General features: G+C 40.0%; 1 protein-coding gene across 1 annotated transcript in view; it reads left to right on the top strand.

Annotated features, from left to right (window-relative positions):
- The first annotated feature begins 2,862 nt into the window (after positions 1 to 2,862).
- Positions 2,863 to 13,664, top strand: part of SMC6 (structural maintenance of chromosomes 6) — an 869,177-nt gene continuing 858,375 nt past the window's right edge. Inside the window, exon 1 of the mRNA XM_053711237.1 lies at positions 2,863 to 2,979. The gene's annotated coding sequence lies outside the window, so the exon portion shown is untranslated. The remainder of the gene's footprint in view (positions 2,980 to 13,664) is intronic.

Below are 13,664 nucleotides of genomic sequence, written 5' to 3' on the forward strand. Positions count from 1 at the left end.
AGCATCTTTTTCCATCTCCCGGTTCCTAAAATCCATGCCATATACACCTCCCCTGGCGCCGCAACTGCCTCTGGGAACCTTACCATGGGTCCCAGACCGCACGTCTTGTAATTCTCTGTCTGGTAAATTATATATCTATCAAATCTATCTATTTATCTATCAAATCTATCTAACTATCAATCGTATCTATCAAATGTATATTGCATCTATTGATCTATGTAATCTATGTATCTATCAAATCTATCTATCTCGTGGCCGGACTGTTTTGTGACAGCCACTTGTGTTTCGGCCAAATGTCCGGTATCAATTGATAATAGATACTATAGTAACGTTGTGGTAACACTGTTACTCTCTTTGTAATTGCTTGTACGTATTTCAGTTGTAAATTTTGGCATTCTGTGTTTCTTAATGTATTGGGTATATCTTTATCTATAAAGGTTTAACAGTAAGAGTCTCCTTGTACACTCTCTATTTATATGGCAATCATCGCCTGATATTCTGTGGTAGATATGATGTCAGCGCTCCACTGAGTCAGTGGCACCACCCCCAATCCTAAAGACTGGTTTACAATTCGTAATATAGTTTAATGATAGTAGTTTAGCAACTATGATAGATTAAGGTTAAAACAACAACTTATGGGACTCCATCGTCCCACACAACTCCCTTGACGCGTTTCGCCTGTTTAGGCTTTATCAAAGGCGGCGGGCCGCCGTGACTCAAAATATTTATTCACTTGTTACCCGGATATCCCGCCTCTGCTGCTCCGTGATTAGTTTTGGTGGCCATCTGTCACATTCAAACAGCCTGTTGGGGTCAAGCATTCCGATGGCATTGTATGAGATAAGGTGGACCTCTTAACTAATTTATTCACTTATACATTGTAAAGGTGGACGTATATTGCTGAACGCAAATGAATGATTTCTTATTTGTTTTTATATCATGTATTATAAGATAAGACCTAGTTAGCGTGATACATGGTTCCCACTGATTTTGGCATTAATTTTTTTCTATTAAAAAAAGGGAAAATCCTGCTGTCCTGTCTCTCCTCCTGCCCTCACAGTTGCAGCAACAGGCTGCGCTATCAGCATGACTGCTGATACATATATATTTCTTTTGTATGACCAGGTGTCAGTACTTGCCACCTAGGCCAAAAAGTGCCAGTTTTGAAACCTGTCCTTGGGTCTCTCTAACAGGCCAGTTTTTCAGAATTATCTTGGGTGAGAACAGGTTAATAAATATGTTTACTAGTCAGCTAGTTATTTCACCTGAGGACAGGTTTGAGAACCCCTTCCACTTTAGAGCAATGATAATAACTTTTATTCCCACTCTGTATTTTCCTCCAGCACAAACATGAAGATTGCTTTGCATCTTTGTTTATAAATATTATAATATGTGTCAAATAAAAGACTATCTGAAGGAAAGCAACATTTACTGTTTATATTATTATTTTAACTTATTTTAAATGTATATTTTATTTGTCTGGTTTTTATTTGTGCTTACTTGAGCACCAACTTCCCACCTGTGAGTTTTACTGTATTGGGAATACAAGGTGGGGGGAATAAATGCGGCGGAGGTTACGTGTGAGTCGTGCCAGAAGGTACTGCCCAATGCTTAGGTAGGCCCAAGCCCATCATAATTGTAATAAAGGGCCATTAAAATCAAATTCCCTATATCAGTGTTTTTCAACCAGTGTGCCTTGGCACACTAGTGCCGTGAGAGATCCTCAGGTGTGCCGCAGCAGACTGACAACAGTGCGGGGGTGTCCCTCTTTCAAATTTTGAAATATTGGGAGGTATGTGACAGGCTCATCAGGCATCATTTACAACCATGACATTGACATTCATTCACAGACAATCATTATGATTGTTTGTGAATGAATGTCAATATGTCATGTATAGTTTGTAGGAGGCATGGCATGACAGCACAGTACAGCGTGTGTGTGTATGTATATGTATAGAAACAGATTTTTTTTTATTAGTGACTAATTAAATTTACCATCACTTTAAAGGGGGTTTCTAGTCAAAATTGTAATGCACATTGATAAATTACATCTTTGGATTGAAACATATTTACATTATACATATATTGGCAAATGCTTCTAGGGAAAGTCATTTTTGTCTATGCACATGGATGTGAAACATAGGTAGATATTTTCAGTGGATCACAGCTTTACATATAGACAGTGGGTCTTGTGTCAGCAATGATGCACATTGATCCATTACCACTTACCAGAGTATACAAAGACCTTAGGTTTTACTGTGTTTAAAATGCTGGTACCGTAGAAGTATTGTTGTTAATGTATACAGTATTAAAAAAATATATATATCTATTCAAAACTAAAAAGCATTCCAATAAGTGTGGTGTTACTGTCTCTTCAACTGTTATCGCTTTCACTTTCTATTTCCCACTAAAAGTGGTGCTTATACAGTATTCACTCAACACATTAACCTATTTGCTGCCAAACCATTTCTACTCTTTCGTATCCTTGCCTAACAATCCTATTCTACTTTACCCAGTCCGAATGTTCTCATCGTTTTAAAAACAATGTGACACCCCAAAAAGTGTTACAATGTGTATGTAAACAAATAAAAGAAAAATATTTATTAACTAGAAAGCTATACTTTTTAGTTTATTTTACAAATTCTCATATAGAGCACTACAAATGATACAGTTAGAAGAATTTGTGTACCAAATGCACATCGTACACTAAGGATAGGACACAGAGTCAGACAGTGACACAAGAAGAAGCAATAGGAGGAGCTTCTTATCAGTCACAAGAGTAAATGGGCGTGGCTTCGTTTAGCAGCGACTGGAAGCAAGCATCCCGGCGCGTGACGTAGCATGTCACATTTGCGGGAGGGGCGTGTCTTTGAGATCTGGCGCCGCAGTATCGGTTTGAATGCGGTTTGTGGCCCGTAGGAGCTGCTAGTTGTTGTCGTTGGATAACATACGTAACAAGCGCTCTGTAAAGTCTGGCAGGTGAGGATCTTTCTTCGTTAGCTGATGCTTTGCCATTTGTTTTGTAATGTGTGTGATTGTGCTTATAAATGGTCTCAAGTGGAATTTCCTACTGTAAAAGTGTGGTGCCGTTTTTTGTTTTTACTATATATAAATGACACGAGTGGTGGAAACATAATGGTAATACTTGAATTTATTAAAGTAAAAGCGAAGTTAGATTGACATTCTGCTGAAAATCACAAAACTTATATTCAATAAAGTGAGGATGTGATATTACATAATATTACAATATACCATCATGCAGGTGATCAGAGGTAACTGTACATCTTAGACAAACATTGTTTGTTTTTATAAAAAACAACTTTAGTTTCCTGATTTTTCAATATTTAGTCGCTCTCTGGAAATGTATGTTATTTATTTTAGAAGTTTGACAGGTGGGCAGTACAGCAAATAACTTGTTTAACCCCCCCCTTGCTTGCAGTATCCAAAATGTTTGTTTCATGATTCATAGTATACAATTTTACACAACTTTTAATTTAAAGTGATCATTATTTATTAAACTTTATTTATAAAGCACCAACATATTCTGCAGCGCTGTCCATGGGTACAGTTCATTTGATATGAAACTTGTAAGTGACAAGGACATTTTTTACAAAAACATACAGGAGGAATTCAGAGCCCTATTCCCGTGGGAATTTACAATCTAGGAGGATAGGAGGTTGAGAAACGGGAGGTGAGGACTGCAAGAGTGAGATTTTAAGTGATGGTAAATCCCAGCGTTTATGAAACGGTAGGATTTACCAGTGCAACAAATAAAGGAGACTTTCAGTCATGAAGTATAACATACTTCATGCTTAAAGTTTTTATTTGTCTGCAGCGTATGCCGTGCTGAGCACCTCAGGCTGCCCACGGCAGAATGTTTTTTTTTCAGTGATCTTAGCCAATAGCATGCTAGCTATCTGGCTTAATGCTAACTATCTGGCTTAATGCTAACTGGGCCGCACGGCTATTGGCTAAGAGGTGGAAACGTCACCTCATTGGAAAAAATAGCATTCTGCCCAGAGCGGCATCCGCTACAGGCTTATAGTGTTTTATACTTCATGACTGAAAGTCCCCTTTATTTGTTGCACTGGTAAATCCTAGGGTTTCAAAAATGCTAGGATTTACAATCACTTTAACACTAATTTTTAAATTTGCTTCATTCCGTTTGTTGAAGGAACAACAATGCACTACTCTGAATCAGCTGAACATGTCGCTGAGCCAATGACAAAATCCACATCTGTGGAGCTACCAGTCAGCAGCTGGCTTCCAGTAGTGCATTGCTGCTCCTAAGTCTACCTGGGTAAGGCTTTGAAAAACCTGGTCCCCACTGACCTGTTTAAATAAGGCCCTGGTGCCCAGTTTGGGAGCCCCAAGGGTGTTCGGCCGCTGTAAACTCATGCCAACCCCATCTCAAATTTAGCCCAGTGAGGCTGTATCCTTTCTATGCTGTGTGGCTTGGAACTACAAGTCTCAGAATGTTGCTCGGCCAATGAGACGGACGCGGTCACTTGGACAGGTGTTGGAGATGAATATCTGTAAACCCTGCACTGTGCACAGGTGCCTGCTCTGCTAGTAAACGCTTTACCCCTCGTGTCCACAGTTTATCTCTTTCTCTCTCGACCCAGGAGGAGTTTTCTCTCTCGACCCAGGAGGAGTTTTCTCTCTCGACCCAGGAGGAGTTTTCTCTCTCGACCCAGGAGGAGTTTTCAAAACAAACGTGTTTATTTTCAGAGGATAAAAAAATCATACCATGAGAAGTAGCAGACAATCAGTCAAACGCGTTTCGTCAGCAGTGACATAACTTTCTCAATGACTTGTGGCTTACTTTGGACTTTACCATGGAGTATTCATAAACATCTATCCCCTATTTAGATGTAATGTTGAAAACAAATGAACACAATACTGACATTACAGTAAGTTTTTATATAGGAAACCAACAGCAGGAAATACAATTCTTAATGCTAGATCATGTAATTCTGGCCACGTATCCCTAAAGGCCTATATATGAGGGTGAAGAGAAACTTCACCTCTCAGGATGATTATAACCAATACTCGGAAAAAGGGAATATTGAGATTTTTATCTAGTGGTTATAATAAGAAACAGTAGGAGGTGTAAAACCTGTATGTACATCGTTTTGGGAGATGAATTCACATCTTAAGATGAACATATAAAATTAAAAACTATAACTAACTCAAAATTTGTGATATTTATTAACTTGTAGAGGTTGTGGGGAAAAGTATGTAAGTCATACGACCAGATTCCTAAAGGATCGTTTTTTGGAGCACTTACGTGCTATAGAGGACCCGGAATCTACTACTCCTATAGCCATACACTTACATAAATATCATGCATCCAATAGCTCCTTACTATCAGTACATGGTTTAGAACATGTCCAGAGGCACCCCAGAGGGGGTAAAAGGATTAAGACACTAAAACAACAGGAGGTATTCTGGATTTTCTAGTTGGGAACCAGGGTACCCATTGGATTAAATAGTGATTTCATATGAAAGTATATGGGATTTTTACATTTAGTTACCATATTCTTGGTTCTTGCATTTAGTTTCTCAGAATTTAGATCTCACCCCATTTTTCATAAGTGTTAATTAAATGCAGAATGGGACATCAATTAACTAATCATGTTACAGCTTCCTTATAAATGATATGCCCTTAGTTGGTTGAAACTAAAAGCATATGCACATATATGTACGCTTGGATAAATTTGACACATGTTTATGATGTGCAATTTTGTGATTAATATGTTATAAATATATTTGCTGTGTGAGTGCCATATGGTGGATATTGGTATAGGCAATAGTGTTTAGCATGGTACACATAAAGTTAAACATATAGGGTGTGCGTCATTAAGCCCTATAAGTAAGATTGCCGATCCTGTAATCCACAAGTCATTGAGAAAGTTACTTCTCTGCTGACGAAACGCGTATGACTGATTGGCTTCTACTTCTCATGGTTTGATGGTATTTATCCTCTAAAAAAATACACTTTTGTTTTTATTACAACTCCTGGGTTGGAAGCTTTTTTACTGTTGTGCTAGGACTCTTGCAGAGTATGACTATTAACCGCCTGGGAGCAGCCTCTTTTAGCCCAATAATTATTTACACAGATAATTATTTTCCTGAAGTATATCGGTCTGATCCTGCCTAACAAGGTAATTCCAGCTCCGAAATACCAAGCAAAGAACATGGCAACCCTAGGTGATGGTTTCGGCTTTCATTCCCTCGTGTGTGTGTATGTATGTGTGTGTGTATATGTCTGTGTATATATATATATATATATATATATATATATATATATATATATATATATATATATATATATATATATATATATATATATTATATTTTTTTTTTTTTTTTTTTTTTTTTTTGATAGGTAAATAAAAACAAAAACAAAAAACAAGGCTCTATTTCTGTTTAAATGGAGTGATAGCAAATATAGCTGCATTTTCTCTGGTATTTTGGGCGAGTTTTTGTCTGCAAGTCCTGGATGTGAAGGGGTTAAATCACCAGTCAGTAAGACCTGATTTAAAACAGTTTATTGTTTCTTCTTTAAGGTACGACGAGTCCACGGATTCATCCTTTACTTGTGGGATATTCTCCTCCTGCTAACAGGAAGTAGCAAAGAGCACCACAGCAGAGCTGTCTATATAGCTCCTCCCTTAGCTCCACCCCCAGTCATTCTCTTTGCCTACTCTAAGTACTTAGGGTACTGAAAGAGGTGATAAAATATTAGTTTTTAGTTTCTTCAAGCAAGAGTTTTTTTTTTGTTTTAAATGGTACCGGTGTGTACTATTTACTCTCAGGCAGAAGATGGATGAAGACTTCTGCCTGGAGGAGGATGATCTTGGCATTTGTAACTAAGATCCAGTGCTGTTCACACAGAGGCTGAGGAGTACAGGAAACTTCAGTGTGAGGAACGTTTTCATGCTATATAGCAGTGAGGTATGTTCAGTCATTTTTTCTGGAGAGACTGTGTATTTCAGAAAGGCTGATAGTATCCCCAATGAGGGTAAGGATAAGCAGTAATCCTAAGAGCTATAGAAAGGCATTACTAAGCTTGCATAAGGGGCTAATTAAAAAATGGTTGACACTGGTTTTTGAATGTTTGTGGGCAAACGTTTTATGAACTGGGAGTGCTATTAACGTTTTGTGGGCAACTTTATTGAGGGTACACTTGGCTTATTTTTTGGGTCTCAGAACCCACATGGCTAGTTAAAACCGCTCTGGTGCGGTTCTTTTAGGCTGTAGAGACATCGAGTCAGATGGACGGGGCCTATTTTTGCTCCTCGGATGCGCAGTTTTCACTCAGTAAGCAGCAAGCGCCAACTCCTGAGGGCCCTTGTGGATGTTTTGGGCCAACTCCTGAGGGCCCTTGTGGATGTTTTGGGCCAAATCGAAGCTTTAACTCCATATTTACTATCCCTGAGGGCAGGTAGGCGCCACAGCAGGGCTGTGGCAAGGTGCTGGGGGTGTTTTTTTTCCGGATTTAGGCCATAATTCAATCCGGTTTGCACAATAAAGGGTTAAATGTTAAATTTTCTTGTGGGGCAAACTTAACTACACATTTTGAGTCTATTTTAAAGCAGTTTTGCAGAACGTGTATGCTTTTTTTTCTCTTAAAGGCGCAGTAACGTTTAAGATTATTGTTCCCCCCCCCCCCCACTAAATAAAGTGTTTTCATGCTTGTTTGTAGTCATTACTAGCCTGTTCAACATGTCTGACATTGAGTAAAGTCATTGTTCAATATGTTTAGAAGCCATTGTGGAACCCCCCACTTACAATGTGTCCCTCATGCACTGAAAGGTCAATAAATTGCAAAGAACATATTTTAGCTACTAAAAGTATGTCGCAGGATGATTCTCAGTCAGAAGGGAATCAGGTTATGCCATCTAATTCTCCCCAAGTGTCACAACCATTAACGCCCGCACAAGCGACGCCAAGTACTTCTAGTGCGTCTAATTCTTTCACCCTGCAAGATATGGCCGCAGTTATGAATACTACCCTCACAGAGGTTTTATCTAAGCTGCCTGGGTTGCAGGGGAAGCACAGTAGGTCTGGTGTGAGAACAAATGCTGAACCCTCTGACGCTTTATTAGCCATATCTGATGTACCCTCACAATGTTCTGAGTTTGGGGTGAGGGATTTGCTGTCTGAGGGAGAGATTTCTGATTCAGGAAAGATGTTCCCTCAGACAGACTCGGATATGACGGCTTTTAAATTTAAACTAGAACACCTCCGCTTATTGCTCAGGGAGGTTTTAGCGACTCTGGGTGATTGTGACCCTATTGTAGTTCCAGAGAAATTGTGTAAAATGGATAGATTTCTAGAGGTTCCTGCTTACACTGATGTTTTTTCGGTCCCTAAGAGGATTTCGGACATTGTTACTAAGGAGTGGGATAGACCAGGTATTCCGTTCGCTCCCCCTCCTACTTTTAAGAAAATGTTTCCCATATCGGACACCATGCGGGACTCGTGGCAGATGGTCCCTAAGGTGGAGGGAGCTATTTCTACCCTGGCTACGTGTACATCTATACCTATTGAGGACAGTTGTGCTTTCAAAGATCCTATGGATACAAAATTAGAGGGTCTCCTAAAGAAAATATTTGTTCATCAGGGTTTTCTTCTCCAACCTATAGCGTGCATTGTTCCCGTAACTATTGCAGCTGCTTTTTGGTTCAATGCTCTGGAGGAGGCTCTTCAGGTTGAGACCCCATTAGATGATATTCTGGATAGAATTAGGGCTCTCAAGCTAGCTAATTCTTTCATTACAGATGCCGCTTTTCAACTGGCTAAATTAGCGGCAAAGAATTCAGGTTTTGCCATTTTAGTGTGTAGAGCGTTATGGCTTAAGTCCTGGTCTGCTGATGTGTCATCAAAATCTAAGCTTTTAGCCATCCCTTTCAAGGGTAAGACCCTCTTCGGGCCTGAACTGAAGGAGATCTTTTCAGACATCACTGGAGGGAAAGGCCATGCCCTTCCTCAGGATAAGACAATTAAGATGAGGACCAAACAAAATCATTTTCGTTCCTTTCGAAACTTCAAAGGTGGTCCCTCTTCCTCTTCCCCTGCTGCAAAGCAAGAGGGGAATTTTGCTCACTCCAAGTCAGTCTGGAGACCTAACCAGACTTGGAACAAAGGTAAACAGGCCAAGAAGCCCACTGCTGCCACCAAGACAACATGAAGGGGTAGCCCCCGATCCGGGACCGGATCTAGTAGGGGGCAGACTTTCTCTTTGCTCAGGCTTGGGCAAGAGACGTTTTAGAAATCGTAACCCAGGGGTATCTTCTAGATTTCAAAGATTCTCCTCCAAGGGGGAGATTCCATCTTTCTCAATTGTCTGTAAAACAGACAAAAAGAGAGGCATTCTTACGCTGTGTAGAAGACCTATATACCATGGGAGTGATCTGCCCAGTTCCGAAAACAGAACAGGGGCAGGAGTTCTACTCCAATCTGTTTGTGGTTCCCAAAAAAGATGGAACCTTCAGACCAATTTTAGATCTCAAAATCCTAAACAAATTCCTCAGAGTCCTAACCTTCAAGATGGAGACCATTCGGACTATTTTACCAATGATCCAGGAGGGGTCAATATATGACCACCGTGGACTTAAAGGATGCATATCTACACATCCCTATCCACAAAGATCATCACCAGTTCCTCAGGTTCACCTTTCTGGACAAGCATTACCAGTTTGTGGCTCTTCCCTTCGGGTTGGCCACAGCTTCCAGAATTTTCACTAAGGCTGCGGGGCATAGCATTGGCGCCTTACCTGGACGATATATTAATTCAGGTGTCGACTTACCAACTAGCCAAATCTCACACGGACATCGTGTTGGCTTTTCTAAGATCTCACGGGTGGAAGGTGAACGTAAAAAAGAGTTCACTTATCCCTCTCACAAGAGTTCCATTCCTGGGAACTCTGATAGATTCGGTAGACATGAAAATTTTTTTGACGGAGCTTAGGAAATAAAAGATTTTAACCACCTGCTGAGCTCTTCATTCCATTCCTCTGCCTTCAGTGGCTCAGTGTATGGAGGTAATTGGACTAATGGTAGCGGCAATGGACATAGTGCTGTTTGCTCGCTTGCATCTCAGACCACTGCAACTATGCATGCTCAAACAGTGGAATGGGGATTATGCAGAATTATCTCCTCAGATAAATCTGGATCAAGAGACCAGAGACTCTTCTTTGGTGGTTGTCACAGGATCATCTGTCCCAGGGAATGTGTTTCCGCAGGCCAGCATGGGACATAGTGATGACGGACGCCAGCCTATTGGGCTGGGGTGCAGTCTGGAATTCGCTGAAAGCACAGGGTTTGTGGACTCAGGAGGAGACTCTCCTCCCAATCAATATTCTAGAACTGAGAGCGATATTCAACGCGTTTCAGGCGTGGCCTCAGCTGGCTTTGGACAGATTCATAAAATTCCAGTCGGACAATATCACGACTGTAGCATATATCAATCATCAGGGGGGAACATAGAGTTCTCTAGCGATGATAGAGGTTACCAAAATAATTCGATGGGCAGAGACTCACTCTTGCCATCTATCAGCAATCTATATCCCAGGAGTGGAGAACTGGGAAGCGGATTTTCTAAGTAGTCAGACTTTTAATCCGGGGGAGTGGAAGCTCCATCCGGAGGTGTTTGCACAATTGATTCAGCAATGGGGCACACCAGAATTGGATCTGATGACGTCTTGTCAGAACGCCAAACTTCCTTGTTACGGGTCCAGGTCAAGGGATCCTCAGGCAGTACTGATAGATGCTCTAGCAGTACCCTGGTTGTTCAACCTGGCTTATGTGTTTCCACCATTTCCTCTCCTTCCTTGTTTGATTGCCAGAATCAAACAGGAGAGTGCTTCTGTGATTTTTGATAGCACCTGCGTGACCACGCAGGACTTGGTATGCAGACCTGGTGGACATGTCATCTCTTCCACCATGGACTCTGCCACTGAGACAGGACCTTCTGATTCAAGGTCTGTTCCAGCATCCAAATCTAGTTTCTCTGCGGCTGACTGCTTGGAGATTGAACGCTTGATTTTATCCAAGCGGGGTTTCTCTGTCGGTCATAGATACCTTGATTCAGGCTCGAAAGCCTGTCACTAGGAAAATTTATCATAAGATATGGCGTAAATATCTTTATTGGTGCGAATCCAAAGGCTACTCATGGAGTAAGATCAGGATTCCTAGGATTTTGTCCTTTCTCCAAGAAGGATTGGAGAAGGGGCTATCAGCTAGTTCCTTAAAGGGACAGATATCTGCTTTATCAATTCTACTGCACAAGCGTCTGGCAGATATTCCAGACGTTCAGTCGTTCGCTCAGGCTTTAGTTAGAATCAAGCCTGTGTTTAAACCTGTTGCTCCGCCATGGAGTCTGAATTTAGTTCTTAAAGTTCTTCAAGGAGTTCCGTTTGAACGTATGCATTTCATAGATATTAAGCTTCTATCTTGGAAAGTTCTGTTTTTAGTTGCTATCTCTTCGGCTCGAAGAGTTTCTGAACTATCTGCGTTGCAATGCGACTCGTCTTATCTTGTTTTCCATGCTGATAAGGTGGTTTTGCGTACCAAACCTGGATTCCTTCCTAAGGTTGTTATTAATAGGAATATCAATCAGGTAATTGTTGTTCCTTCTGTGTCCTAATCCTTCCTCTAAGAAGGAGCGTCTGTTGCACAACTTGGACGTGGTTCGTGCTTTGAAGTTTTACTTGCAAGCAACCAAGGATTTCTGTCAAACATCTTCTTTGTTTTTTGTCTATTCTGGAAAACGTAGAGGTCAAAAAGCTACGGCTACCTCTTTTTGGCTGAAAAGCATCATCCGTTTGGCATACAAGACTGCTGGACAGCAGCCTCCTGAAAGGATTACAGCTCACTCTACTAGAGCGGTGGCTTCCACATGGGCTTTTAAAAATGATGCTTCTGTTGAACAGATTTGTAAGGCTGCGACTTGGTCTTTGCTTCATACCTTTTCAAAATTTTACAAATTTGATACTTTTGCTTCTTCTGAGGCTATTTTTTGGAGAAAATTTCTTCAAGCAGTGGTGCCTTCTGTTTAACCATCTGTCTTGTCCCTCCCGTTCATCCGTGTCCTGTAGCTTTGGTATTGTATCCCACAAGTAAAGAATGAATCCGTGGACTCGTTGTACCTTATAGAAGAAAAGTAAATGTATGCTTACCTGATAAATTAATTTCTTCTATGGTACGATGAGTCCACGGTCCGCCCTGTCATTTTAAGACAGATTATATTTTTTTATTTTAAACTTCAGTCACCTCTGCACCTTGTAGTTTCTCCTTTTTCTTCCTGTACCTTCGGTCGAATGACTGGGGGGTGGAGCTAAGGGAGGAGCTATATAGACAGCTCTGCTGTGGTGCTCCCACAAGTAAAGGATGAATCCGTGGACTCGTCGTACCATAGAAGAAATTAATTTATCAGGTAAGCATAAATTTACTTTTTTCATGTTTAGAATAACTTTTCACATTATTTTTCCAGTTATATCAGACCATTTGGTTATACATCATTAGGTATGTATAGATAGATCATTGGAATCAATTAAATTATTGGGGGTAAACTATCTCCAATTTCATAGGTTAATAATTAATATTTGATTAACTTGTCAGCTGTATTTGATTTGTAGGTGAAAAGTAATGATTACAATAATAATAACAATAATACTTTAAATAGTTTTATTTAACCAAAACAACATTTATATTTCATTTTGAATGCTTGCCCCTCCCTTCTCACAAATAGGCCCTTTTGCAGATCTATTCCACTCCAAACAATCTTCTTTTCATTGAGCTTCTTGAAATTTAGTATGGGTTGATTCTGTGGACATAAATTTGCAAGGGAGCAATGGCATTAAAGTGACAGTAAAGTAAAAAATAAACTTTCATGATTAGTTTTCCTGGTAGCCATTGTTAAAAGCATATATAGGTAAGCTCAGGCACAACGCACTACTGTGAGCTAACTGCTTGTCACTGTCTCACCCAATGTGTTCAGTCAGGCCCCAGTAGAGCATTTATCTCCTTCAACAAAGGATACCAAGAGAATGAAGCAAATTTGATAAAAGAAGTAAATCTGAAAATTGTATTCTCTATCTGAAGTCCAAAAGTTTTCTTTCATGATTATGTCCATTTAAGGTCTATTTCTCAACTCTGCATATTAATTTATAACATTTTTACTGTGAAGAAGGGACGTTATTTCTGCAGACACAAATTCACAGTTTTGAGAACTACAAAACCAATAATATGTGATCTTCAAGATAAAAAAAAAGTGTGTCCAAAATAATCTGACAGAAACCTCTGGGAGAGCATGACACTGTGACTGGATTAATAGAATTAATTTACCCCAAAAAATTAAAAAATACAGCCATAAATATACAGAATATTGTTATATATTTAAAAACTAATCTATATTTCACATTTAGAGTATTCTGTATCTTAAAAAGAAACCACTTTTAGATGGGTTTTTCCTCAAAAAGCATTTTAGTCGGGAGTTAAAAGCTAATGGCCCAGAGGGAAAAAGCCAAGTAGTCCGGGACTAGTAGATCACTAGAAATGTAAAGCCCTTCATTTTACACTGTAGCCCCAGTTCCTAGTGATCACATGACGACTATTGTGGAAGTTATTACACAAACTCCTTAGCCACCTGCATT

The sequence above is a fragment of the Bombina bombina genome, chromosome 4 (assembly GCF_027579735.1).
Source record: "Bombina bombina isolate aBomBom1 chromosome 4, aBomBom1.pri, whole genome shotgun sequence".
Classification (NCBI taxonomy): domain Eukaryota; kingdom Metazoa; phylum Chordata; class Amphibia; order Anura; family Bombinatoridae; genus Bombina; species Bombina bombina.